The following is a 27,428-nucleotide window of genomic DNA, read 5'->3' on the forward strand; positions in this document are numbered from 1 at the left end:
TATTTTTGTTTTGAATACAAAAATCCTGTCAGAATCCCATTTAGATATTTTTTTACAGCAGCTTTATAAGAGGGGTGAATGAAAAATCTTTAGGCTAAGTCTTAGCCATGTGAGAAATGAATCTTTTGATATTTATTTAGGTTTGAAGAATTCAGTTATAAAATTAAGTTGTGTATACCTTTAAAAAAATCTCTTTTACTTAAAAATATTTTGTTTAAATGAAGAGAAAATAAATACACTTCTATGTATATTCAAAGCAGTTGATAATTACATTTTGGAGTCGGAAGAACTGCATATTTTGAGTAATAAAACTTAATTATTAAAAATTTGAAGAGCAAATTTAATTGTTTAAGAACTGAAAATAATCAGGAAGAGATACTTTTCACTATTAAACTTATGCTCCATCTAATTTTCTTATTCATATTTAATCAACTAAGCCTTTTGATCCTCTTTCTGTTATATACTTAATGTTTATTGGTAATGCTAACAAAGATGCAGCTGAGAAAGAACCTTATGTTCCACTTGCAATATGAGAAATTCTGTGGAATAATGTGGTGTCCAATTTATCTGTTTGCAGATAAGATATTCAAATAAGAATGTGAAGTGTTCTCTTTAATAATTCAAAACACTATCTCTGAAAGAACTGGAAGGCACTCCTCTAGAGAAAAATGTCAGTACCTACTTATCCACCTTGTGGTAGAGATAAAGTATATCTAGAGAGATGTATATATTTATATACAACTATTTACATATATGAATATATACCATGTTAAAAATTATACATATATTATATGTATATTATATTATATTTATTTATTTATTTAACAACAGGCCAATGTAACATGCATGATCCCCTCTACCTCACATACTTACATATCTATATGTGATGTTAAATGGGCAGGTGTATATTACACAAGCAGGATCCTTATATTCTTATAGCTTAAACACTTTAAATATCAAGTGTTCTCTCCCATCCCTTCTTTGATATAATTGATATGTGCATATTCATTGATTAAGATAACAAAAAAAGCCCTTGATGACTAATTTATGGCATTAATAACATTATGTTTCTCATCACATATTGTCAGCACATACTTGATAACCAATGTCTTTGGATTGTGGAAGAAACAATGTGAAGCTATTATTTGTTTGCAAATAAAAAGTTGCTCTTGAAACCCACGAAGAGCAATCAATTATAGGCATGGGACACTTATTGTAGAGAGACATTTATGTAATATTCTTGCATATCATTCAGAATAAATCCCAATCAATGTTTTCACAGCAGAGATAATAAATTTATAAAAATAAGCGTGAAGTCCATGCTATCCTTTATATTTCTAAGAACATATTCCTTAGACTGTCAGTTTCCAAGAAAATCTAGATACCTTTTCTCTTTATGTTGTGACTCTTGTGGAATTTCATCAAGGGCCTGAATAGAGAATTATCTTTTCAAGCTGCTAATAACTGAAGTAGAACAGACAAAAATGAGAGGTGGGGAGGGGAGGAGGATAGATGAGGCACAACAAAGAAACAAAGGTGATACACAATTAATACAGATTTTTCCTGTAGTGTATCATTTACGTTCATTGATTTAGAGCCCACAAAAGGATGCTCATCTTCCAATGGTTGACACAGCTCAACTGTTAAATTATTAGTAGAAAGGAAATGAGCTATGCCCATCTATATTACTCAGATTTTGTCCCTAAAGCAAAATATCTGATACAGGCACTTATGAAGATTTGGTGAATAGCTTTGGGGGCTGAATGTCAATATGGTGTAGTGTAGGATACAAGAAAACTGTATTTTAACTCTAAGACTCCATGGTGCAGACAATAATGATGGGGTGTCCACAGCAGCTATGAGTAGCATCTTAAACAAAGCTGAATGAGGACACAAGACAAGGCTTGTTCCTTCTCTCACAACTTTCCTGCACATCACAAGAACTGCCTCTGAAAGTACAAGCCCAGAGACCTCCCATCACCCTTTCTTGTAGACTAGATAACAGATTGTAATAGCATCGTCCTCATACCAATGCTCCAATCAATTGGGCATTCTAGAGAACTCAGTTAAATCACATCCAACTGAGGTACCACCCAGAATGGCCTCATTTACCTTCTGTGTTCTCCATTTATCCTCACCATGTCAATTTTTCTTTAAAAAACTCACATTAACTGTATGCACAAATAGGCTGAATATTTCTCTACATGCACACAGTATTAGTTCTCAAACTGGTAATGAACTATTCACCTTTCCCAAATACAAGGAAATGTCCTTATAAAATTTTCTTCTACAATGTTTTAATACAAGGTATGGGTAATAGAGTTGAGTATATATAGATTTCAACTCTTGCTTTCTAACTTTTAAGAGCTCCGGTTCTTCATTACACAATAATACAAATAAATAGATTATTTTAAAATTAAATAATAAGATTGATAAAAGTAGGATATTGTACAAGTATAAATATTTTCTTCTTTTTAAATCTTACCACACAAATCTACAATCTGACTATAATCAGGTAATTATAGTAAAAATAATAGGAACAGTTTTTAATTTCTAGGGATTAGAGACACTCTAAAAGCAAGGTTGTACTATTATCAAAGGACAAAACATTTGAAATATATAAAACACAATGAAAATATTCATGATGTTATAACTGATGTGTGTCTCACCACCGTTTAGGCTCTGATATGATGAAAACATTCTTGTCAATTTTTATTGATCATTTTCTACAGTCAAAATCCTTTATTTTAAATCCAAATTCCATGAGAAATGAAGCACCTCTTCAAGTCAAAGCTACATTTCTATAGTGTACAAAACATTCAAAGTTACAAAAATTTGAATTTCAACACAAAATTGAAGGCAGATCACAACAGAAGTAGTTGACCTACATTTAAGTACTTGCATTTATGTTTGTTAATATTTTGAAATTAAAGCGCATGAATTATAATCTTTCCCAGGGTACTTGTTGACAGAGATTATATGAAATATAGAACTACCATTTGATCTGTTACTCCTGTTGACATACCCAAATGAATCAAAGTCAGCATACAGTAAGGGTACCTAGTACCCATGGTCATTATGAAATGGTTCACAATAGCCACATTATGGAACCAAACAATGTGGCAGATGAATGGATAAAGAAATAGAGTATATAAACACGATGGAGTAGTAATTAGTCACAAGACAAAGAAAATTACATTGTAATAGATTGAGTTGAAGATTATTATGTTAAATGAAATAACTCAGACAAACATTATGAATTTTTCTCATATACTGAATCTATGTATAAATAGGTAAATATAAAAGAAACCTGTCAGAGAATAATTGTGGCTTTGAATGTATCATTAAGATACACTATATAGATTTTGAAAATGTCATAATATTTTATAATTATGGTAAAAATTCTGAGCATTACAAAATAGTATTGCAATTATCACGCAACCAGATTCATTTTGATGAAATATCTTGCTAAAACTTCATGAAATCACATCATACCAAAAGTTGTATAAATAATAAAAATCATCTGAGGAATATATTAGTTCTTAAAGTACAGGAAGTTGGGCCCATGGATCAAGTAAGCAGTATGAGTCGCTCTACAAGTTATAAAGAAAATAAAGTATTTGCCTGGGTGTAACACCTGCCTGTGCATCTTCCAGGAGCTTCCAAGGTTGTGGCAGGCGTCACACCATCAGAGACATGTACAGATACTGCAGTTTTTACCAGGATATTTGAACTTCTTTTCAAGTTAGGTTTTTAGTGAATGTATATATATAAAATATAGATTAGATACCAGACAGTGTAGGTGGCTAGTATTGAAATGGCCTTAAACATATTTTGTTTCTAATTTAATCTCCATAAACTTACATAGCAGTGAAATTGTTAGGAGTGCTACTGTCTACAGTCCCACTTTTGGGAGTGGGTACAAACATTCTGCTTCAAGAGTCTGGGGGAAGAGAATGAAATGAATCAATTGTTGTAGACTGTATGTTTGTGTGTAACTACCATGTAGAAGCTGTCACCGCATAGTGTGCGAACATCCACTGAGTCATTATGTGTAAGATAGGTACTATGATAAATACCTATAATAGAAAAAATGAGAAATCCAGGGCTCTTTTTCTCTATCCCTTGTTCCATCCTCTCTTGGTAAACTCGTTTCACTATCTGAAGGCTTTTCTATAAATAGGGGACTATTATGTCACATTCTCAGAACATCTGACTCAAGATGAAAGAAAGGGTTCCTTTCAACAGAAATGAAAAATGTTTGAGAAGTTTATTAGTACAACCGATGAAAGAAACTCAAAGATCACTCTAAGAGGAATGGTTAAAATGGCCAGATCTTTGGTATACTTCATAAAAGGAGAAAGGAAGAAAAGCATCAGAATATTAGGAATGTGAAATATTAAGCAACCAACTAGATCAAATGCTTATAAAAATTTAGGAATGCTGACTATGTGAATTCTTGCTACTATAAATAAAGACATTAATAACATAGAAAATGTTTCTATGAAAATCTGCTTTCCCAGAAGAATCAGCATGAACTAGGCTAGTAATTAATAAAGGGATATAAAAGTTGTGAGTTTTGTTTCTCAATTAGGATCTAACAAAAACTTTATAGATTACGTTTGATCAAATGTACCAACGAGTCCTATAGAATTTAATTAATTCCAATACAGAGCTGGATGAAAAGTTTGCTATTTTTTCACGAAGGTAGTAAATTCTTCATGTTAAAATGTTATTAGGGAAAAGTAATTTTGAAAATATTTTTTAATTTGTAAGCATACTTACAGAGACTCCTTGTTTAAAAAGTAGACTATATGAGGATTTACCTGCCAAGTAGACCTAGGAAGCACAGCGCATACCATACACCAGATTTTCGGGAGCCCTTGAAAGATTTTTCTTTTATAACTGGAAGATAAGTGGTTGGGGGTATGACTTAATCAATGAAGTGCTTCGCGTGCAAGGTTGAAGAACTGAATTTAATCCCAGCAGCTGAGCTGCGTGTGAAACAAACGTCTGTGCTGACAGGGCAGAGATGAAAAGATTCCGGGGCCTCATTGTCCCGTTGTCCAGGGAAACTGGTGAATTTCAAGTTCAGTGGGTGACTCTGACTGGGAAATAAAACACAGTAGAAATGCAAAGCGGTGTGCCGCACACGTAGACTCTAGCTACTAGCCTTGGGTGCACCTGCACACTCTTGCATATACATGTAAACATACGCACATAAAAATATCAGGAGAGAACAAATGTTTAGAGAAAATAAAATCTTATAATATGTAATTTTATAATATGATTGTCTTTGTACCGACTCAGACATAAGACATATTGTTTAATATTTTTGTCATGAATGGAAAAGTGGATAAAGTCTATGAACGTCAGGCCCATTGGTCCCTCTTTCTTTAGTGGCAGATTGACAACAGTTGTGGCAATATTTAGTTTGAAGAGAACTGTGTCTGAGAAGTTTCTCAGTAATTAGTCGTTGTGAGAATGAGAACACCTGTCTGGGGACTCATTTTTTTCATTTGCAGATTTGGTGCTTTCCCCACACATTTCAGCACATCTCTTCTAAGACTGCGCTTCTAGTCTGTAAGCCACCAGGATGCTGGCCTGCAGCACAGCATGTGTCTACTTAGCTTCATTAGGACATCTGCAGAGCTGGTGGGTACTCAACTGAGCATCCTGAAGCTTGCCTTGCATCAGCACACGACTTGTCTTCAAAGACATTTTACCCCTGTCCTTCGCTAACAGGGTAGTTGAAGGGTATGGTAGCATTCATTCTACAAAACACTCAGTGAAGGACATCCATCCATAGTTCTAAAACAAATACAGCCTCTTTTCAACATCGTTGCCAGCCTCCAAATCAGAAGAGTCAAGAAGAGGTCCAAATTCCAGCAAGAAGTAAGCAAGGGACAGAGTAGAGGGAAAGAGGGGAAGGGAGAGGGAAAAGTGTTGTTTTAAGTTTAGCTGTTTAAGTCTCTTTAGAAGGATTACCTGAAGTCCCACCTATAGCCGCACATCATCTCAGTGGTCTTACCTAGGTGCAAAGTCCAACTAGCTCGGCAAGTGCTGTCGCCTACACACTCATGGCCCAAGACTAAATAAAACCAAGTCTTTGTTACCAACAGCGAGAAGAGCAGATATTGAAGAGGCACCTAGCAATTTCTGGTTCATTCCATGGGGAAAGCAACCATTTGCTGCTGGAACAATTAGGAAGTCTGATAGCTGGACCAGAGCAGTGGAGACACTTTTCAGTATCTGCATCTGGTCCTGGTCCCTGAGAGGCCAGCTGAGTTCTGAGAGCCCACATTCCATTTTCCAGTTTCTTTCTTTCTTTCAAACCCCAGTTTAAAATAAACAAACAGAAACAAAGAAAACCCATATAAAGTACAAAAAAATTCCTCCACACACCTCCCACTGCAAGTCCGGCTAGACATTACTCTGTTTATCTGTGTTATATATAACACAGCAAACAAGGGTTGCCACTAAGCAAACAAAGAAAAGTGATGTTAGGTACAAAATGTTAGAAAGGCTCCCTTACAGAGTTAGAAATAGTAAGCACATCAGGTTTTCAGTTCATTTGTTTGTTCTGCTTTTTTGTTGTTGGTGATGATGTTTTACAATATCCTACATCCTACAATATTCAGACTTCTAGGCTCAAGTTTCTTCCTATCCCAACTCCCAAATGATTGGAACTACAAGTACATGCCAAGATGCCAAATTCCAAGAGTTTCTGAAAGATAATTAATATAGGTCGTAATGTTTATTCTGATGTTTACAAGATAGATGAAGGAATGGTGCATTTATACAAAATAGAAAGCAAGATCCCAGCAAAGAGCCCTGTGGGCAGAGTAGTAGTAACAGTGAGAGCCTTTAAGGATTATCACAAAGATTTGGGCCAATGTCACAGGAGGCCTAAGCAGAGGCTGTGGCGTACAGCAGATGCCCAGGGCTGTGAGTACCATCTGCAGTACTGCCACTGTAGTCTAGCCCAAACCACATCCCTCGATCATCTCATTTTTATATTGATCTCATTCGGAAGTCTTGCATTTAATTTCCTCAAACTCTCCCATGCCAGTTTTTATATATTTGCTTTGGATATTAAAGAGGGAAAAATATTATGAATTATCCAATTTCATACAGAACCTGTCATTCTGCAGCGGTTAGTTTTATGTCAACTTGCTATAGCTAGACTCATCAGAGAAGAGGGGCCTCTGTTGAGAAAAATGCCTCCATAGGATCTAGCATGTAGGGCATTTTCTTAATTGGTGATTGATGGGCAGGACTCAGGCCATTTGGGGTGGGGTCATTTCTGGGCTGGTGGTCCTGGGCTCTGTAATAAAGTGGGCTAAACAAGCCAGTAGGCAGCACTTCTCTGTGGTCTCTCCACCAGATCCTGTCTCCAGGTTCCTGCCCAGTTTGACTTCCACCCTGACTTCCCCTGAGGATGGAAGTAGAAGCCTAAGCTGACTTAACCCTTTTCTATCCAAATTGCTTTGGTCACTGTGTTTCATCACAGCCAAAGTGACCCTGGCTAAAACATATTCCTAATCCTAACTCTTTTTGCTTTCAAACTGGCTATCACAGTTTTCAAATGGCTGCTTCCTATTCTGCCCTTTATATTGCTTAATAGTTGCCAATCAACCATTCACACCATCTGCTCCATTTTAGTAGATTACTTAAAGATATTTTCTAATCACTTTCTTTTGGTAGCTTGCATTTTGTCTCTCCACAGGCTTCATTTATTTTGTTTTTATCCATCAACACAGAATCGAGCAGATGACTAAAATAGCAGATTCGAGGTAAATGGTTATTTGAGAGGTAACAATGTACAAGAATGAAAGTTAATGTTTATTCTCTGCATACTGGACTTACAGCTGAGCATTATTGTCAGACACAAATAATGATCCGAGCCCTTTCCATTGATTGCTGACTTCTAGCACTTATTTTGTCCCCCAGTTATTGCCTCTCTTCTTAGCTTCATTACAGCTTAGATGGTGATTGTCAATTTTCTGACATTTCCAAAGAACGGTAGTGTTTCATACGATGAAATAAAAGCCCTAAGTGAAGGCTCTCACTGGGCACAGGGGTGGAAAATGAAGCTTTTGAAAGGTTGCACTTTAGGAAAAGTTAACCAACAGCTCCAAATGAATTGCTAAATTACAGTATACTGGTTGTTCATTTACGAGACACTACTGTGTAAACTAGAAAGAGTGAGACCCCAGAAGGATGCATGACTCAGCTCAGGACAGAAGCACAAACACAGGTAACTAAGGACAATTAATGTGTTTATCAAAAGGAGTTTTTCATTCTTCAGATTCAATAGATAAGAATAGATAGGTAAGGATGAGAGATACAAAAATAAGTCTCGGTGCATCTCGGTGAAACTGGTGCATCTTGGTGAAGTTGTTCACACGCAATAAGCTGAAGGAATATGTTTGAACAATCAAGCCTAAACCAGGAGGAGCCTCAAAGCTCTCATAGTTAATTGACCCATGACTGGTCCAGGGAAAAAGTCTTCTTTCTATGAAGCATGTTCTGATGTTGCTATAGAGTCATTGTCTAGACATCTGGAGGGTCAAGCATCTGTACAGAACTGGTTCTTTGACTAGTAAAAGGTAAATGATAAATCTTAAAGTGATATTTGCTAAAAACTAGCATACCTGCAGGGCTCAGAAGCCTAAGTAGTGAAACTGTCATCCTGGAGGACAGTAAATGAATGTTTCCGTCTGAGCTCCACAGCGGTGCTTTCCACGGAAGCAGTGGTTTTATTTGCTCATTCGATTTGCACTGTGATGCTAATAAAGACTGCAAGCTTCTATGGAAGCCTAAAGCCATTTAGACTGGCTTTGCTTTTTGGATCAGTAGAGAACAGAGAATGAAAGCAGATGCCTTGGGGGTTGTTTCTTTCTCCTCTTGTGTTTGTACTGTAGCCAGTCATAAAGTAGCCTCGATCTGATGAACATGTCTAAGATCTGTCACAGAAATGTCCCAAAAGAGAAACTGCAAAAAATCAGTCACGTGTGTCTAAGTAAATTCAAGGTATTTTCTGTTTAATATATGAATTTTCATTCATCCTTTCTGAACTTCACACATGTACACAACATATTTTCATTAGATTCACCTCTAGTTATCTCCCTCCAACTCCACATGGATCCATTTCCATCCTGTGATGTTTTGAATGAGAATGGACCCCATAAACTCATATCTTTGAAAACTTAGTCCCCTGTTGGTGGAACTATTTGGGAAGGATTAGGAGTATCACCTGATTGGAGGAGGTGTCATTTGGAACAGGCTTTGGAGTTTCAAAAGACTCTTTATTACCATTGTGATCTCTTCCTCCTACTTGTGGTTTGACACATGAGCTTTTAGATGATTCTGCTGCTACTCCTATGCTCTGTCTTCATAGATTCTGACCCTGAAACTATAAACTCAATAAAACCTTATTTTCTTCCTTCCTTCTTTCATTCTTTTCCTTTCTGCCATCATCTTCCTTTCCTTTTTATTCTTTTATTTTCATTTTTAAATTTGATTTCCTGATTGAAGTTTCCTCTCCTTCCTCTACTCCTTGTCCCCCCCCCCTCCTCTTTGCCACTACAAATCCACTCTTCCTCCTCCATTTCTCTCCAGAAATGGGCCAGACCTCCCATGGATATCCACAAAGCATGACATCAAGTTGCAGTAAGACTACATACCTCCCCTTGTATTAAGGCTAGGCAATTCAACCTTTTACAAGTTGCCATGGCTTTTATCACAGCAATATAAAAGTAACTAACACAAGACCCCCCTACAGTTTCATGCCTTTTTTTTAATGTCATAATCTACTGGATTAACAGTGCTGTCTATATACCCTCGAAAATGGGTACTTCTTTGGGTACGAAACAGTGAACACTTAGGAGCTGTGCTCTTTGCATTCCAAGAGGGACTTGAAGGTCCCTAAAATGGCTTAAAAGCAAACTTTTGCAAATTCGGGTAACTACCATGCCATCCTGTGTTTTTTAAATGTGTTTCGTGTTCCTTTTTCTTGGATTGTTTTCTATTTGGATCATTTGAGATAGCCTTTTCTGCCCCGACCCCTACCAAGAATGGGTCCCAATATTCTCTAAGGCTGTTCTTTGGTTAACATGCATTTGTCCATTTCCCAATTCATTATAAAAAGTTCAGTTTTATGTGCCTGCCAGGAAGAAAGGCAAACAAGCATGGATTCTGTAGCTCAACATGTTTCCTCAAGTCTGGCAGTAGTTTCAGCCCCACACTGTGTCCTTTCATGTACTATTTTGCTTACTCATATTTTCAGCATAATTCAAAAATCACATAATTCCAGGTACCAATGTCAGAATTTTGGCATTACTGTTGTACCACCAAAAATCTTGCTAAAGAAAACTTAGATTTTGCTCTCAATAGTCAGACAAGTATAAATTCTAATTTATACTTTTAAATCTTTTAGTTTAAAAATATTGACTCTCGATTTCTGGTTTTAAGCAGAATTGTAAGTCAGTTCTCACCAATAAAAAAGAAAATTCCAGAGGAAATAGGTCTGTCTCTGTGGGTCACTGGGTATTTGTTCCAGCCCAAAAAAGTCACATGTATGAATTGGATTTGTTATATTCCAATAATAGCTTAATATGGACTCTGCCATGTGACCTCCATTTATTTTCAATAGTCACAAAGCATTATTCTTCTTTGGATATTTTTCCTACCATTAAAAATGTCAAAAAACTTTTTGCCACCCCCAATGCCTTCATGAATATGTGACAGCTCAGATTTTGATCATGGGCTTGGAGACTTCTGACTGCTCCTGTGAGGTTAAGTACTGTCAACTAGACAAAGCCTGTGCTACGCAAGGCCACTAGCAATACAATGCTGTCACTGTCTGGAGAATGTGTTCAGTATATGAGAGTTGCAAGATTGCCAGAGAGTTCCTAAGGACTAACAGCAGGGTATTAAGAAACTGTTTTGGATATTTTCAACTACTTGAGCTAAGTGAAAGCCAACTGCGCCATATTTGAATTAGCTTTTAGGCAAAAATCAGTTATGTGTTATAACCTCTGACTTTATAATGATGAAGAGGCTTGTGATTCAGAATTAAGTTCTTTGAAGTACTTTGTCAATTGAATAAGAAAAGAAACACTTCTGCGAGTAAATCTGCTGCTCCCACCTGTATAAATTTCTATTTACATTTCTTTGGATATTTGGGACACGGGGCCTTTTTATACTTTATTTTTGGTGTGTGTATGTGGTACGCACATGTACATGTACACTGCATGTATGTGTCCTATGAACATGTGTGTGTAGTACAAGTGTATGTAAGTGTGTGCACACATGTAGTATATATTTGCATATATGCATATGTGGAGTTCAGAGGTCAGAATGGTTATTTTCTAATATAACTTTCCAGCTTAAAATTTGAACACCATCTCTCCTTGATTAGCTAAGCTGTCTGGCTAGCAAGCCTTCTTAATTACAATTCAAGCACTGGGGAAGAAATGGATGCTGTTACTACACTTGGGAAACTAGAAGGGTTCTGGGAATCCAAACTGAGGTCTTTTTACTTTTTATTTTATTTTTTAAAACTGTTTTTATTGAGCTATATATTTTTTCCACTCCCCTCCATTTCTCTGCCCTCCCCTTCTACCCTCTCCCATAGTCTCAATGTTCCCAATTTACTCAGGAGATCTTGTCTTTCACTATTTCCCATATAGATTAGAACCATGTATGTCTCACTTCAGGTCCTCTTTGTTTTCTAGGTTTTCTAGGATTGTGAATTGTAGGCTGATTTTTCTTTACTTTATGTCTAAAAAGCCACTTAGGAGTGAATACATATGATATTTGTCTTTCTGGGTCTGGGTTACCTCATTTAATATGATGTCTTCTAGATCCATCCATTTGCCTTCAAATTTCAAGATGTCATTATTTTTTTTTTGGTTTTTAGTACTCCATTGTGTAAAAGTACCACATTTCCTTATCTATTACTCAATAGAGAGACATTTAGTTTGTTTCCATGTTCTGGCTATGACAAACAATGCTGCTATAAACATAGTTCAGCACATGTCCTTGTGATATGATTGAGCATCTTTTGGTATTTGTGGATCTTGAGGTAGGTTGTTTCCTAATTTTCTGAGAAATCACCATACTGATATCCAAAGCAGCTGTACCAGTTTGTACTCATACCAAGAATGGACGAGTGTTCCCTTTACCTGACATCCTCTCCAGTATAAGTTGTCATCAGTGTCTTTGGTCTTAGCCATTCTTATAGGTGTAAGATAGAATCTCAGAGTTGCTTTGATTTGCATTTCTCTGATGGCTAAGGATTTTGAGTATTTCCTTAAGAGTCTTTCAGTCATGATTGTACATCAGTCATTTCACCCACTGAGACATCTCACCAATTCATGAGGCATGGATTCTTTTTTTTTTTTTTTTTTTTTTTTTTACTTATTTATTTATTTTTATTCTTTTTTAATTAAAATTTCCACCTGCTCCCCATTTCCCATTTCCCTCCCCTCCTCCCAAATATTGCCCTCCCCCCACTTCCCTCCCCCTATCCCCACTCCTCTTCTCCTCCCCCCACTCCATTCCCCCTCCCTCTCGATACTGAAGAGCAGTCCAAATTCCCTGCCCTGCGGGAAGACCAAGGTCCTTCTATCTACATCCAGAAAGGTGAGCGTCCAAACAGGCTAAGCTCCCACAAAGCCAGTTCATGTATTAGGATCGAAACCTAGTGCCATTGTCCTTGGCTTCTCATCAGTCTTCATTGACCGCCATGCTCAGAGAGTCCGGAATCAACCCATGCTTATTCAGTCCCAGACCAGCTGGCCTTGGTGGGCTCCCAATAAATCAGTTCCACTGTCACAGTGGGTGGGTGCATCCCTCGTGGTCCTGATTTTTTGCTCATGTTCTCCCTCCTTCTGCTCCTCATTTGGACCTTAAGAGCTCAGACCGTCGCTCCAAATTGAGACTCTGTCTCTACCTCGATCCATAGCCAGATGAAGGTTCTAAGGTGATATGCAAGATATTCATCAGTATAGGATAGGGTCATTTCAGGTTCCCTCTCCTTAGTTGCCCAAGGTACCAGCTGGGGACATATTCCTGGACACCTGCGAACCCCTCAAGAGTCAAGTCTCTTGCCAACCCTAAGATGGCTCCCTTAGATAGGATATATACTTCGCTGCTCCCGTATCCATCCTTCCTATATCCCAACCATCCCAATCCTCCGAGCTCCTCCCATCCTCCCCTTCTCATATTTCTCATCCCATTTCCCCTTTGCCCCATGCCACCTCACCCGCAAGTTCCCAGTTTTTGCCCTGGAATCTTGTCTACTTCCCCCTCTCCATGCGGATGACTATATGATTTTCTTTGGGTTCACTTTCTTATTTAGCTTCTATAGGATCACACATTATATGCTTAATGTCTTTTATTTTATGGTTAGAAACCGATTATGAGTGAGTACATCCCATGTTCCTCTTTTTGAGTCTGGGATACCTCACTCAGGATAGTGTTTTCTATTTCCATCCATTTGCACGCAAAATTCGAGAAGTCATTGTTTTTTACTGCTGACTGTCACTAAGACAAAAAGGCAACCCACTGACTGGGAGAAGATCTTCACCAACCCTGCAACAGACAAAGGTCTGATCACCAAAATATATAAAGAACTCAAGAAACTAAACTTTAAAATGCTAATGAACCCAATAAAAAAATGGGGCACTGATCTGAACAGAGAATTCTCAACAGAAGAAATTCAAATGGCCAAAAGACACCTAAGGTCATGCTCAACCTCCTTAGCGATAAGGGAAATGCAAATTAAAACAACTTTGAGATACCATCTTACACCTGTCAGAATGGCTAAAATCAAGAACACCAATGATAGCCTTTGCTGGAGAGGTTGTGGAGAAAGAGGCACACTCATTCATTGCTGGTGGGAATGCAAACTTGTGCAACCACTTTGGAAATCAGTGTGGCGATTTCTCAGGAAATTTGGGATCAACCTACCCCAAGATCCAGTAATACCACTATTGGGAATATACCCAAGAGATGCCACATCAAATGACAAAAGTATCTGTTCAACTATGTTCATAGCAGCATTGTTTGTAATAGCCAAAACCTGGAAACAACCTAGATGCCCTTCAATGGAGGAATGGATGAAGAAAGTGTGGAATATATACATATTAGAGTACTACTCAGCAGTAAAAAACAATGACTTCTCGAATTTTGCGTGCAAATGGAGGCATGGATTCTTGATTTTACTGATGGAAATTTGGTTTTGGCTTAGCCATATAATAACTTCATTTGCAGAGTAAGTAGCTTTGTTTGAGGTTAGCATTTGATCCCAGCCGATTATCATAGCTATTCTTCTGAAAAATAACACGCATTTATTTGTAATATTTCAGCTTATCTTCTAAGATGAGCTCATGGCCGAGCGGCATATTTATAAATTTCAAGTGAAAATATGCCTAGACTCCTACAATATGGTAAAAGATAATATGTCTTAAAACATGTTCATCCTGAATCATGCAAGCTAAACCCATGACTGTTATTACACCAACAATGTGGCCATTTGAAGAAAACAAGTGATATCAGGCAGTTTATGTGTAAATGGGCTTTATTTAACCTTATGTATTTCACACAGCACAATATTCATCTTTGCTCTAGTCTCAAGAAACAGAGAAGAGACATTGATATTTGAGCTGAGCAAGAATGCGCACATATTTTCTAATTAATGTCTTAATTATTAAGTACATGTGGCAAACCCAGATGGCCTGTGTGACTGGACTATGTGTCACTTGCTTTCAGCACTGAATTAAATAATAATTTATTTATTTGTTCCTTCTCTTTCTCTACTTTAAAAGTACCTATTATTTTGAAGCTCATGGATCTTTGACTTTCACAATATTCCTTCCTCATCATATTATTTAAATCACTCACCCACTCTTCAGTCCACTGTCTTCATGCATTTGACCCACCAGATTGCTCCTCAGAGATGCCTGGTAGTCCTTACCTTCAAGACTGCTTGTCAACACATTATTCACCATTCAAGGCTCAAGAAAAAAATTCAACTCATTCAAGAATTCTCCATAAGAACTCCATTATTTTCTTCTCCCTCAGACAACCATGATTACAGACTACCCTGGGGTTGAATTATTTATATGGAAATCTCTGTCTTATTTGCTTTAAGGCGATGTTGAATAGATATCTGATAATTATGATTCTTTGCAAACATTAGTGTAAAGGAGTTTGGTTTCCAAAATATACAAAGATTCATTATTTAAAGAACCCCTGCCACCAGAGAAGATTGTAGCCTTCACTCAACCCGTGTGTCATCAAAGACTGAGGAGAGGAGGCATGCATAGTGCCTAAGTATCCTTTTAATTAAGTCAACAAACTTTAGGAGATTTGTGGTAGAAACTGATATGATATAGAATTTTAAATCTCCTAAATATTTTCCTCTCTTTGTTCTTCTTCAGCTTATATAATTGTACTTGGGTTTCACAGTATTTATTAAGTTGTTCTTTGACAATTTCATATATGTATATAATACATTCTGACCACATTTATTTCCACATCCCCTTCCCATCCTCATCAAACTCCCTCCTCCCTACAAGCTTCCCTTCCAAGTTATTGGTTTTTTGTATTGTGATCCACTAAACTTAGCATGGGTCGTCTATGCTAACCACTTGGGAGGATGGGGATTCACCATTGGCTACACCTATGATGACAATGAGGACCCCACTATATATTGTCAACTGATACTTCCCTCAGCACTGGTAAGGTTCCAAGAGCCCTTTTCCCACTTATGAGTTATGCTGATGACCTCTGTCTTCTTTTAATTCATTGAAAAATTCATATGCGTAACCATATCCCCTCACTGCCCACCTCCATCTTCTTTGTGCCCCCCAACACATCTCCCCTTTAACTTCATTTCCTATCTATCTTTTTAAAATAAAGTTAGTTCCACTAACTATTCACTTGGGTGGGGAGGCTATCCCTGCAGCACGAGTAACCTACCAGTGACCATACCCCAAAGAAAAGTGACTCTCCTGTTACTGCAGTCATCAGATTTTAATAGCTCCTCCTTCGGCTGTGGCACCTCAATAGTCTCTCCCCTGCTGTAACTTTAATTGTCTTGTTCTTATGCAGGTAACCACACTGTTGGGAGTTCATGCAACACCATGTCTTGAAATCTCTTTCCTTTGGAGTATTTCACTTTAAAGAAATGACGGAACTTTTCTGTGGCTTTGTGCAGTGGGTGGAGCAGGGAATTGTTTTGTTTTAGTTAGGAAAGTTCACAACTGAAAGGAATATTGTAGTGTTTTCCTGACTTTGACAAGGGAAAGGAAAAAAAATGTTTTTTACTGCAGGGGAAACAATTCAACTAGGAGAAACTGTTTTCAAGGGAACTAAGTTGGAGTTTATGGGAAAGACAGGTTAGACTGTGGTGGGAGAATTTAATTGTCCACAGATCTTCACCCAAATTGTGGCGACATTCCAGAGACTTGCATCTTTGGAAACTGTGAAAGATACCATTTTGTGTTAACCACACACAGTGCTGGTGTCACTGTGGTCAGTCAATGTTGTCTATGGATATGAATGGAGATTCGCAGTCAAGGAGTAGAAGGAGTCCAGGCTAAGGAAGATACAAGTCTTGAGTAAGCGTGGTGTTTAAAACATTTGATGCCTCTGTTCCATTTACAGATCATAGCCATTAAATATTTTTTGGTCATTCTGAAGAGGCTGACTTTGAGCTACCCTGAAGGAAGATATTCAGGTCTTAAAAGCTGATCTAAAATCATCTTGTAACTTCAGGCTGGAATGCTCTATTATTTGTCAAAGTTTATTCTTTCTTTTAGTTGTGGCAGATTTATTTTCAATTATGAGTGACCAAAATTCTTATTTCAGTTACCTTCCTCATACTAAGATAGACTGTTGAGACATCCATTAGTTTTAAGTCTCAGTCTCGTTCTTTCCTTTTTTTAAAGATTAAAAACAAAAGTACAGAAACTTAACCAAGACTATAAATTTTGATATTTGAAAAGTAAATATTATATCTTTCTTAATTGTAAAGTTTGTCCGAAGTGTGCTCCATGCTAAGAGGAGTGTTGCAATGACTGCTTGAAAAATGTGAGCTCATCCTCCACCTCACAGCACTTGTGTATATAAAGGTTGTGGGTAAGCTTGAGTCTGTGAGCGAGTGCATGTTTAGCCAGTAGCAAAGCAGAGCCTCAGCGGCAACCTCAAGTGCAGGTCTACAGCTGCCAGGAACAAAGCATCTACTTAGCATACTGCATTGCCTCTGCAGGATGGGCTGCACAGTAGATTCCTTAACCACAAAAACACTGCTGAGCTGTCAAGAGTTGCCAGTAGCTCAGTTCCATATTTGTTTTCTAAAGTTCTAACCCCAGATACACTAGAATTGCAATTCAATTCCAATTATTTAAGTTCTCCCACCACACCTCTCACTGAGGCAAACCTGTTGACAATGTAGTGTATTGTTTAATATGAGAAGAGATACCTGAAGTGCCGCTAACTCTCAAGAGTCTTAATTGCCTTTTAAATTCCTATTCTCTGCTATTAGACTTCAAATGATAAACCAAAAAAAAAAAAAAAAAAAAAAAAAAAAACAAACCCTCTATCAGGCAAATCTATTAGCATTTCAGGTATGCTTTGATTTGAGTTTTAATTAGAGTAAGTGTGTGCTGTGATATGCCTTTTCCTCTGAGGTTCTTTACCATGTTTTTGTTAACCATGCTTAGCAAATCATATGTTCCTTTTCTCTTTGACAGAATATTCTCACATTAGTTACATCACTTTGAAGGGTAATTTCCTAATTCAGTTATGCCTATGCATTCTCATTGGACATTAAAGAAGAACAGTTATCAGGAGGAAGTGGAAAATATACAAGAATAGCAATGTTGACTTTTACAATTTTTCAGGTTTAGTTTTATAGATCTGAAGTAGTAGTTTGGCTTAAAAGGCAAAGCTGTGAGGGACCTCTTTTCCCTGTCGGGCTGTTCAATAACTGTTCTTTTTCAGCAAAGAGAATTGACATTGCAACAGTAGTGCATAAGGGCCTCTGAATTCCCTTCTCCAGCAGGAATGCTACTCAATGCCTGGCGGCTAAGGTTTTGCCACACAGTCCAAGGCATATTTCTAGAATCAGGCAGCTGCATTCCTTCTCTCTCTGGCCTGGGCCACATATTGATGGATGAGATCATCCTGTAAACAGGATTATGGAACACCAACAGGGTCCAACCACATTCCAAATGCTAATCTGGATGACAGGCTGTGATGAGCACGGTGGCATTTTCAGTGTGGGTCACTTTTGTCCCTAAATCACAAGCTGCCTTTGGAAACATTGTGCTTCAAGGAGTGGTGACACATAAGAGATTGAAAGAAATGCCAGCAAAGCCTTTCCCTCTCAGGATCTTGCATCATGGTGATTTGAAGGAGAGACTTCTTCACCTGCTTTCCCATTGTCTTCTCATGGTGTTCCAGGGGTGGATTTGGCCTCCATCAGGAGCTTCCCAAGACCCAGGTATAGAAGGCTTCTCAGCCACTATTTGTAACATGGAGGGCCTGCTCATTGGGGTTTCTCTCCCACCTGGTACCCCACAGCCAGCAAGCCTCAAAATAAATCACACAGAGATCTCTAAAGTTATAAAGCTGATTGGCCTATTAGGTCAAGCTACTTATTAGCTCTTATAGCTTATATTAATCCATTATTCTGAACTATGTTTGCCATGTGGCTCAGTACCCTTTTCAGTAGTGCAGATTGCATCCTGCTGCTTTGGTGGTCTGGGTAGGAGTGGGAGGAATCAACTTCCTCCTTTCCAGAATTCTCCAGTTCTCATTGCATCGCCTGTACTTCCTGTCTGGTTTTCCCACCTATACTTCCTGCCTGGCCAATCAGCGTTTATTTAAAACATGATTGACAGAATACAGACAATTCTCTCGCACCACCTATTAGCTTAGCTCTCACAAGTCAGTTTGAAGGCATAGTCAGGACTGATACTGGATCTCCCAAAAGGGAGTGAGTCAAAGATAGGGAAGGTACATGAAATTTCCCTGGTGTTTACTTAATATTTGTTAGAACACATACAGGTCAATGTATACATACATGTAAGCAGGGACATTCTCAATTCATTTGATATAGGATTCAAATTTGGGATGAGATATAGAAATGAAAGAAGAAAAAAATCCTTTTATTATGTGAAAGATGGAGGAAGGTCATACTGATTTCAAAGCCGGAAATGGCAAAGAATCAAATTGTAATGTGGGACTGTATAAAAACCATCATATTGGACATGGTGAGGTAGAAGAAAAGATTTGAATTGGAGGACAGAACAAAGCTCTTTGGAGATGCTTGAAATTGTGTTTTATATTCTTAGCATCATAAACAATTGGAAAATAGAACGCTTTCTTTTTTACTGGGTGTTTTATTCAGGACTGAACAAAATATTGAACTACTACTTGGTGACATTCAGACTAATATTAACCATTGTTTGGTCAACTTCTACTGGACATCGTCTTAGAAAGTTCCAGTAGATGTTCTGATTATTGGAATCTTATGTTCATTTATGTATCTACCAGATTTGTATTAGGCTGTGAACATCCTTGACACTTGCAGTGACTTTCCCAAGTATGTTTCATGCTTCTGATAGAACTCCGCCTTTTCAGTGCAACATGATACTACAGATCTTGTTTTCCAGAGAGGAGCTATCAACTAGTTTATTGAGCACACATTCACATTATCAAAATAAAATTATTGTTTTCATGGGAAAACTTGTGAGGTATGAGAAATTATACTAGGATACAAGGAAGAGGGTGATAAGATGTATCATTTAAATGAAGTCAAAATCAAGTGGAAACACGACCCCTTTGTCCTACTTGTGAAAAGGAAGCTTGTGATAGGAATTGGTTTTATGGTCTTTTGTGGGGTTCAGGGTAGTAAAATAAACAAGTGCATATCTTGGAGGGTAATTATCTGTTTGCACTGATGAGGCAGTTTATGGAATAGATAGAAATACAGTTTCAGACATCAAAGTAAAAGAGTCAAAATTCAAAAATATTAGTAATTTAAAAATATTTCATGACATTTGTTGTGTGTATGTGTGTATGAACATATGTATGCCACTGTGTATGTGTGGAGGTCAGAGGACCACTTGTGGAAGGAAGTTCTCTTATTCCACCATATGGGTCAGTCTATAGAACTCGAATCATCAGGCTTTATGGCAAGAGCTCCTGCCTGTTGAACCATTTCACCGGCCTAAGAACATTAGTTCTTTTTCTTTTTAAGATGTATGTATGTATGTATGTATGTATGTATTTATTTATTTATTTATTATATACACAGTGTTCAGCCTCCATGTATGCCTGCAGGCCAGAAGAGGGCACCAGATCTCATTACAAATGGTTGTGAGCCACCATGTGGTTGCTGGGATTTGAACTCAGGACCTCTGGAAGAGCAGTCAGTGCTATTAACCTCTGAGACATCTCTCCAGCCCCAGAACATTAGTTCTTTAAGAGAATGTGAGGACAGTTTTACTGCACTGAAGCCCAAGGCTATCATCTGATATCCAAGTCGAGAAAGTTAGTAGAGAAACAGTGTAGACTCACTGTGCGTTCCAGTTAGATCCATTGTTGGGGTGCCCAGATTATGGATTAGAATGTCTTTTCATCCTCTTCCTTTTCAATGACAGCATCAAACTTCAAAGAGGTGACTAGGAGGCATTAAGACAAACATAGGTAATAAAAAGAGTTAAGCATTTTGCTATGTCTCCTTGGTGACGCTGTGCATCATTTTGTACGAAAAGAGCTGCAAAGTGGTATCTAAGCTAAAAATTTTAGTCTTTAATCAATTTGAAAATAGCAAGTGTGTCATTATATAACTATTTGTGGTAGTTTTTTTTTACCCACAGAAAAATGACAGGTAGTAAAATCTCTCATCTAACTTATCTTAAAATGCTACCCTGTAAGTGTTAAGATGGTATTTCTATCCTCTGTGCTCTTATCCTTAGCTCCACCACTCTCTCATTAGTGGTCCACTGTGGTTGTAGGGTGAAAACAATGCTATCTAATTTCTGAGATTAGGTCACACAGGACAATTTCGATTCCACCATTATTTTGATATAATTGCCTGGAGGAAAGTCACCACACTTGGGGGAAGCCCAAGACATCTAGAGAGCCATTATAGGTGTTCCATCTGGCATTCCTAACTGAGGTTTCATTGGAGAGCCATGTGTTTGAGAAAACGTTCAGATGACTCAGCATCCACCTCCATCTGTAGAGGCTGCATGGATACCCAGAACAAGACTTTTACGCTGAGCCTAGCTTCTCTGCCACACAAGGTGAAACCAAATGATCAGAGTTATTTTAAATCAGTCAGGTTTTCAATTAGGTTGTATGAAGCAATAGGTAACTCAAAAATTTCCTGCAAACAGCAAAAAGTCATTATTATGCATTCAAAGGAAAACATTGTGGTACTTTTACAGTTCCATCATAGCAACACAAGCTGACTTAAAAGAAAATGTGAACTATTAACAGAGCTCATACTTTTGAGAAAAATTCATAAACATAGGTATGAAATGAGTGTCAACAACATCCTATAGGATTAAAATGAGAAACTATGTTATTTAGATATTATTGAACACACATTTTGTATTTGCTTTTAGAATAGACAAGGTGACCTTGCACATCGTTTCTACCTTTAGCTTCTATCATTCTGTCTTCCTTGTGTGGGTGTTCAGTTTGCTGAAAAAGCCAGATTTTAGAACAGCTTTCTTTCAGAAACGATGTTTTTAAAGTTAAGGGGGAAAAATTTTGCACACTGCAGAAGTGGAAGCTATAAAAATAGATGTAAAAATAAATTGAAAATTCATAACAATTGTGCTGTAAAAGATGTGTTGAAACTGAATTACAAAGTAAAATGAACGAAGTGGGCTTTTGATTAAATGAGTAAGCCAGAGTATTTGCAGTACGAAAATATGTTGAAAATGCCTAGGATAGCATAAAATAAAGAAGAAATTATTGTGTGTGGAAGTCTAAGCTGGAGCTGGCATAAATGAAGACTTTCAAAAAGTATGATTTTTTTAATATGGCAGGGGTCAGACAACTGTTAGTTCCAGATTCCTACCATAAAGAATAGTAAATGCTGTGCTTAGAAATATAGAAAAAAGTGGTAAGCGACAATATGTTAAAAAGTTTTGCATTGGTGGAAAGACACTAAGGTAGAAAACTGAAGGATTTGAATGGGTTCTGTAGGCTGAAAGCAAATCACTCCCTCTTGTTGCATCCCACCCCCGCTGTCCTCAGACCAGAAGCATCAACACCATCCGTTGGAAAGAGTGGAAATGACTCCAAGTCCTCACATGCATCTGCACAGTTGGCAGCAGTAAGAAATTATCACTTTCTAAGGAGAAGCTGAAGACCTTAGCTGGACTGGAGATTCTGTAAGTGGAAGCATTTGCTGGAGTTCTATGGTTTCGCTGTTGTTGTTGTTGTTGTTGTTGTTATTCACATACCGTCCACTCAGTTTGATGATGGATACAGAGATCTAAAGCCCATAAATGGCTGTTACCCAACTGAGAAGACAGGATGTTTTTTAAAACCTTGAGAAAGAGACAAAAATTGACCACATATTGAATCCTGGAAAAGTCCAGGCATGTGGCAGTGGAAACAATGCAATGAATGCTGCATTTGAAATATTGGTAAGAATTGGATTAACAGAAAATGATACTTAACCAACTTCTTCCTTAACCCCCCGGCATATGGTGAACACTCAAGAATAGTTAAAGACGTTGAGCAAGCAAGGTAGACTAATTGAAAAGGAAGCCAAAAACCCTAACAATGAATAGTGAGCCCATCTGGAAGTAGAAGGGTCAGGTTGAAAAAAAAAAAAAGGAAAAAAGGAAATCAATAAAGCTGGCTGGTACTCAGGAGAGATCGCTTTGACCACACAATGTGAGATGGAATGGAAAGGAAGTCGAGGGAGGTAGCATCAATTTCATTTCCCCTCTGCCTGAACAGCATTAATTGAATGTTTGTTCTTAGCATGTAGTGAAACCAAAACAACATCAATGAAGAGGTGGGCTGTGCAAAATAGAAAATTCCAAGGATAGTTGAACCCACAGGTGAAACTGGCATGGTAGAGAGTATGTGTGGATAGAGAATGCTAAGCTATTTAAGATTCTGCTTGAATTGATACTTTTTGGGAAGAAGGTTTATAAAAGTAATAGAAAATCCAGTCTTAGATGAAAGGATGGACCACAAGGAAATATACCATCATCACTTTAGCTTATAATAACAATAAAGAAGTGTGTCTACTTGTCAATAGATGGTGGTGGTGGTGTATGACACTTTCATCTGGATTGAAGAGGGAGGGTGGCGACTCATGTGACTCAGGAAGTTCCTGAAACTAACAAGATCCACAACACTCTTCTCCAAAGTTATGAAAACTGTGAGCAACTAATTGAGGAAGGAGTTTCTCCTATCTGTCAAGCTACCCAGATTTGCCTTGCAAGCTCTTCTGTGATAGGATTTTCAAGTCTTCAACCCTGCCTATGATGATCTTTTTAATGAGAAAATTGCCTCAGACATTGCTGATCCCCTAAGTAAGCCCTTATCCATATCCCTGCAATTACTTAGCAAACTCTTTGACCAAGTTGGAATGTAGTAGAGTTGTCTCTTTTGTCTGTCGTGGGTTCCCTTGCTGGGTGAATAGACATTTATGTCACAACCCTCAGAAAAAGTGTTTCCCAACGTTTACCCATACATCTATCTTTGCTAAAGACAAGAAAGATATAAAAAGGCAAAATCCTTGGTAGAGTCTTGCACTGAAAATTATCCAGCTCTGCTAATCCACTGAAGTGTGCTGTGAATGAGAGCTTTCACCTCCCAAATCACTGGGAGAAAAGCAAGGTTGAGTTCTGGGCCTGAGGACAGACTGTTTGAATTTGAACAGTACTCTCAAGACAGTGGACTCATCTATTTTATTTAAAGGTTCTTTGCCTCCATTTCTTCTCTGAAGACAGAAGCAAATCAAAATGATTTCATATAGGATTGTTATGAGGATCGAACACTCTTAGCTGAGGGAACACTCTTAACTGATTGAACACACTTAACTACATCTGAAGTGACAGATCAAACTTACTTGCCCAATAAATATCAACCACTATCATTATATTGACGTTGTCTTTGTCAATCATCCTTACTGAAGGCAACCTGATTGTTGCTATTGCTTTTTCTGTTAGAAAGTCAAAGAGAGAGAGACAGAAAGAGGGGGGGGGCAGGAAGAGAGAGAGAGAGATAGAGAGAGAGAGAGAGCTAGCAGTGGCTTGTTTTATGTGACCCAGTGAATTGTTTGGTGACATTCAGAAACCACTCTCTTCTCAGATCCTCCTGATAAAGAAGGCCGTAGTTTTATTTTTCCAGTAGAAAGCTAAAATATACACTCACCAAATTGGAGAGATCAGAATCATAAATAAATTAATTGCATTTGGCTTTTCCTATCTGAGAAACCTGAGATATATTTTTCCTTCCAGTCTAAGAGGACATCTAAAAAGTTCCAGACCAAACAATGACAGCATTCTGTCTGTATGAGAAAGTACAATAAATCATGGGGAGAACAGGACAATACCTGACAGGAAGCTGGGGATATTGTTTGGATATTTCTAGTTATTATCTGTGTAAAAGGCACTAGAGTTTTGAAGTGAACCTTGTCATTTGTAAAACTCTCCATCTTATACTTCCAAAGTTTGAGATAAAAATTTTTGCTTTTTAAAAATAGTAATGAAGAGAGTTGTTTATGGTTGAAAGTCTTTGTGCATTTGTTTCCCAATGCCCATGAATTCCTCACCTTAAATCACAAGTTTGCCTTCCCCCAGAATTAAGTATAACCCTAATAATGAAAATCACCATATCTTCATAGTATTATATGCATACAGCATTGGTTCTCAACCTTCCTAATGCTGTGACCCTTTAAAACAGTTCCACGAGTTCTGGTGTCCCCAACCATAACATTATGTTGTTGCTACTTCATAACTGTAATTTTGTTATGAGTTGTAATGTAAGTATCTGATAGAAAGAATGTCTGACATGTGACCCACAGGCTCATGACCCACAGGTTGAGGATCCCTGGCATACAACACAGCAAGCATATTAAATAGTTACACACCGGAATACTTGCCTGTAACTCAATAGCACACGTGCAATGCAGTTGTGATAAGGTTCCGTAATTTCAATGACTTTTTAAAAACCTGAACCCGCATGGGTTAAATATCTTGTTCTAAGTCTTACAGACAATAAAGGAAGAAGTGGGAATAGACATCAAAACCCCTATCCTTGGTGGATACTTTTAAGACCATTTTTTCAAAATAATAAAAAAAACTTATTAAAAAAATGTAGTCAGAGTTCTTGTGGATTCCTCCTTCATGTGACAACTTAAAGCAAGGTCAGAGGAAACTCATTCTGTTACCGTACGTTGAGCTCCCTGAATACCAGTCAGTGCCCTGTGTTTTATGCACTTCAGGTTCCATAATATCTTTGGGAACTCAGTGTTTTGTGTGGGATGTCCTGTTTTCTTGGCTTTCCTTTGATGCAGTGTTCCCTCTGTTTTGACACCACAATGTTCTTGGTATACTATTAATATAAAATGAAATGAATTCTCTGTAAAAGATTCTGAAAACATTATATGGCCAGTATACCAAGGCTATTAGTAATAGTCTTAAAGGGAAAGCAAATGCCCAGGGGTAAAAACAGAAGGTGATCTCAGATATAAGCCTTTATGAGAAATAGCAACAAATTTATAATCACTCATTAAAGCTAAATTGTGTGTGATGTTGTCCAGAAAATTTCTTTCCTTGAATGCTCACCTTCCTAGACCTGGATGGAGGGGGGAGGACCTTGGACTTCCTACAGGACAGAAAACCCTGACTGCTCTTCAGACTGGAGAGGGAGGGGGAAAGGAGTGGTGGAAGGGGGAGGGAAATGGGAGGCAGGGAGGAGGCAGAAATTTTTACAATAATAATAATAATAAAAAAGAAAATTTCTTTCCTAAATGCATTCTTTATTTATTAATGTTTGAAGTTATAAAAAGATACTCAATTGAACTATAAGAAATTCTTTTGAAATGGATAAAACTACATTGTTTTCAACCTCTCTTCAGGGTACAGTTGAGAAAAAGATGATATGTAGACACAATTGGCTCTTTTCTCCCCATCTCCTCAGCACTGCATTAAATGACATATAATAAGAAAAATGAGAGATTTCCAATAGTTTGAGTAACTCATAGTTTTCAGTCTCAATAGTGTTTCATGACATAAATACATATTTGATTTTCTATACTTTGCTTTTTTGTTAGCATGTAGTACTGTGTAAATAATGGGTTTCATTGTGGCGTTTTCCTGTACACATATTATCATGTGTTCTGCTAAAATTCACCTTAATTTCCCCTTCTTTCTTCTATCCTAATTTCTACTTACTCTTGACAAATAGTCCCTTTGATGTTCTCTTGTCTTTTTTTAAAAAAATCTAGATTTGACAAACTGGAGAAACTATATGATATTCCTCTGCCTGAGTCTGACACAATTTGCTTAGCACAACAATCGAAACTCCATTTCCACTCACTCTCCTGCAAATGTCAGGGCTTCTTTATTCACAGAAGAATCCAATTGTGTATAAGTGCCACCTATTCTTTAATCATGTATTTGTTGATAGACGCCGAGGCTGCTTCTTCAGCTTGATTATTGTTACCAGTACAGCAATAAAATAAAAACACAAGTATTCCTGTGGTGTACTGGCTTAGTTTACCATATACATGCACATACGTGTGTGTGTGTGTGTGTGTGAGAGAGAGAGAGAGAGAGAGAGAGAGAGAGAGAGAGAGAGAGAGAGAGAGAGAGAATTTATAGGAGCAATGAGGATATGTTCATTCCCTCATTCCCAACAATGGTAGAAGTGCATCATATAGGAGTTCTACTTTTAGTGTTTTGAGGAGCATCCATGCTCTTTCTACAGTGCCAACACCAGTTTGCATGTCTTAGAGTTTCTCTACATACTTATTAGAATGTGTTGTCATTTGTTTTCCTGATGACAATATGTCTTTGAGATGGAATCTCAAAACAGTTCTAGTTTTACCTTTCCTTCCTTTGTGAACTCTCTTCCTAATGCATGTGTCCACGAATGAAGATCATCGACCATTCCATAGGATGTTGTTTTCTTCTGCTGTTACTTCCATTTGCTGTGGTACCAGATACTTACACTTGTCATGATTTCCTTAACTACCTGAGTCCTGTTCAGACAGTTCTTTCTATATGTGGATAATCAGTTTCCCCAGCACCTTTTGCTTAGAGTACCCTTGTCAAGAAGCAGTGTGAGTTTACTTCTTGTTCTCTGTTCTCTTCCTCGGGTGCTCATACCTACTTCTGTGCCAGTCTTGTGCTGATTTG

The sequence above is a fragment of the Chionomys nivalis genome, chromosome 19 (assembly GCF_950005125.1).
Source record: "Chionomys nivalis chromosome 19, mChiNiv1.1, whole genome shotgun sequence".
NCBI classification, from domain to species: domain Eukaryota; kingdom Metazoa; phylum Chordata; class Mammalia; order Rodentia; family Cricetidae; genus Chionomys; species Chionomys nivalis.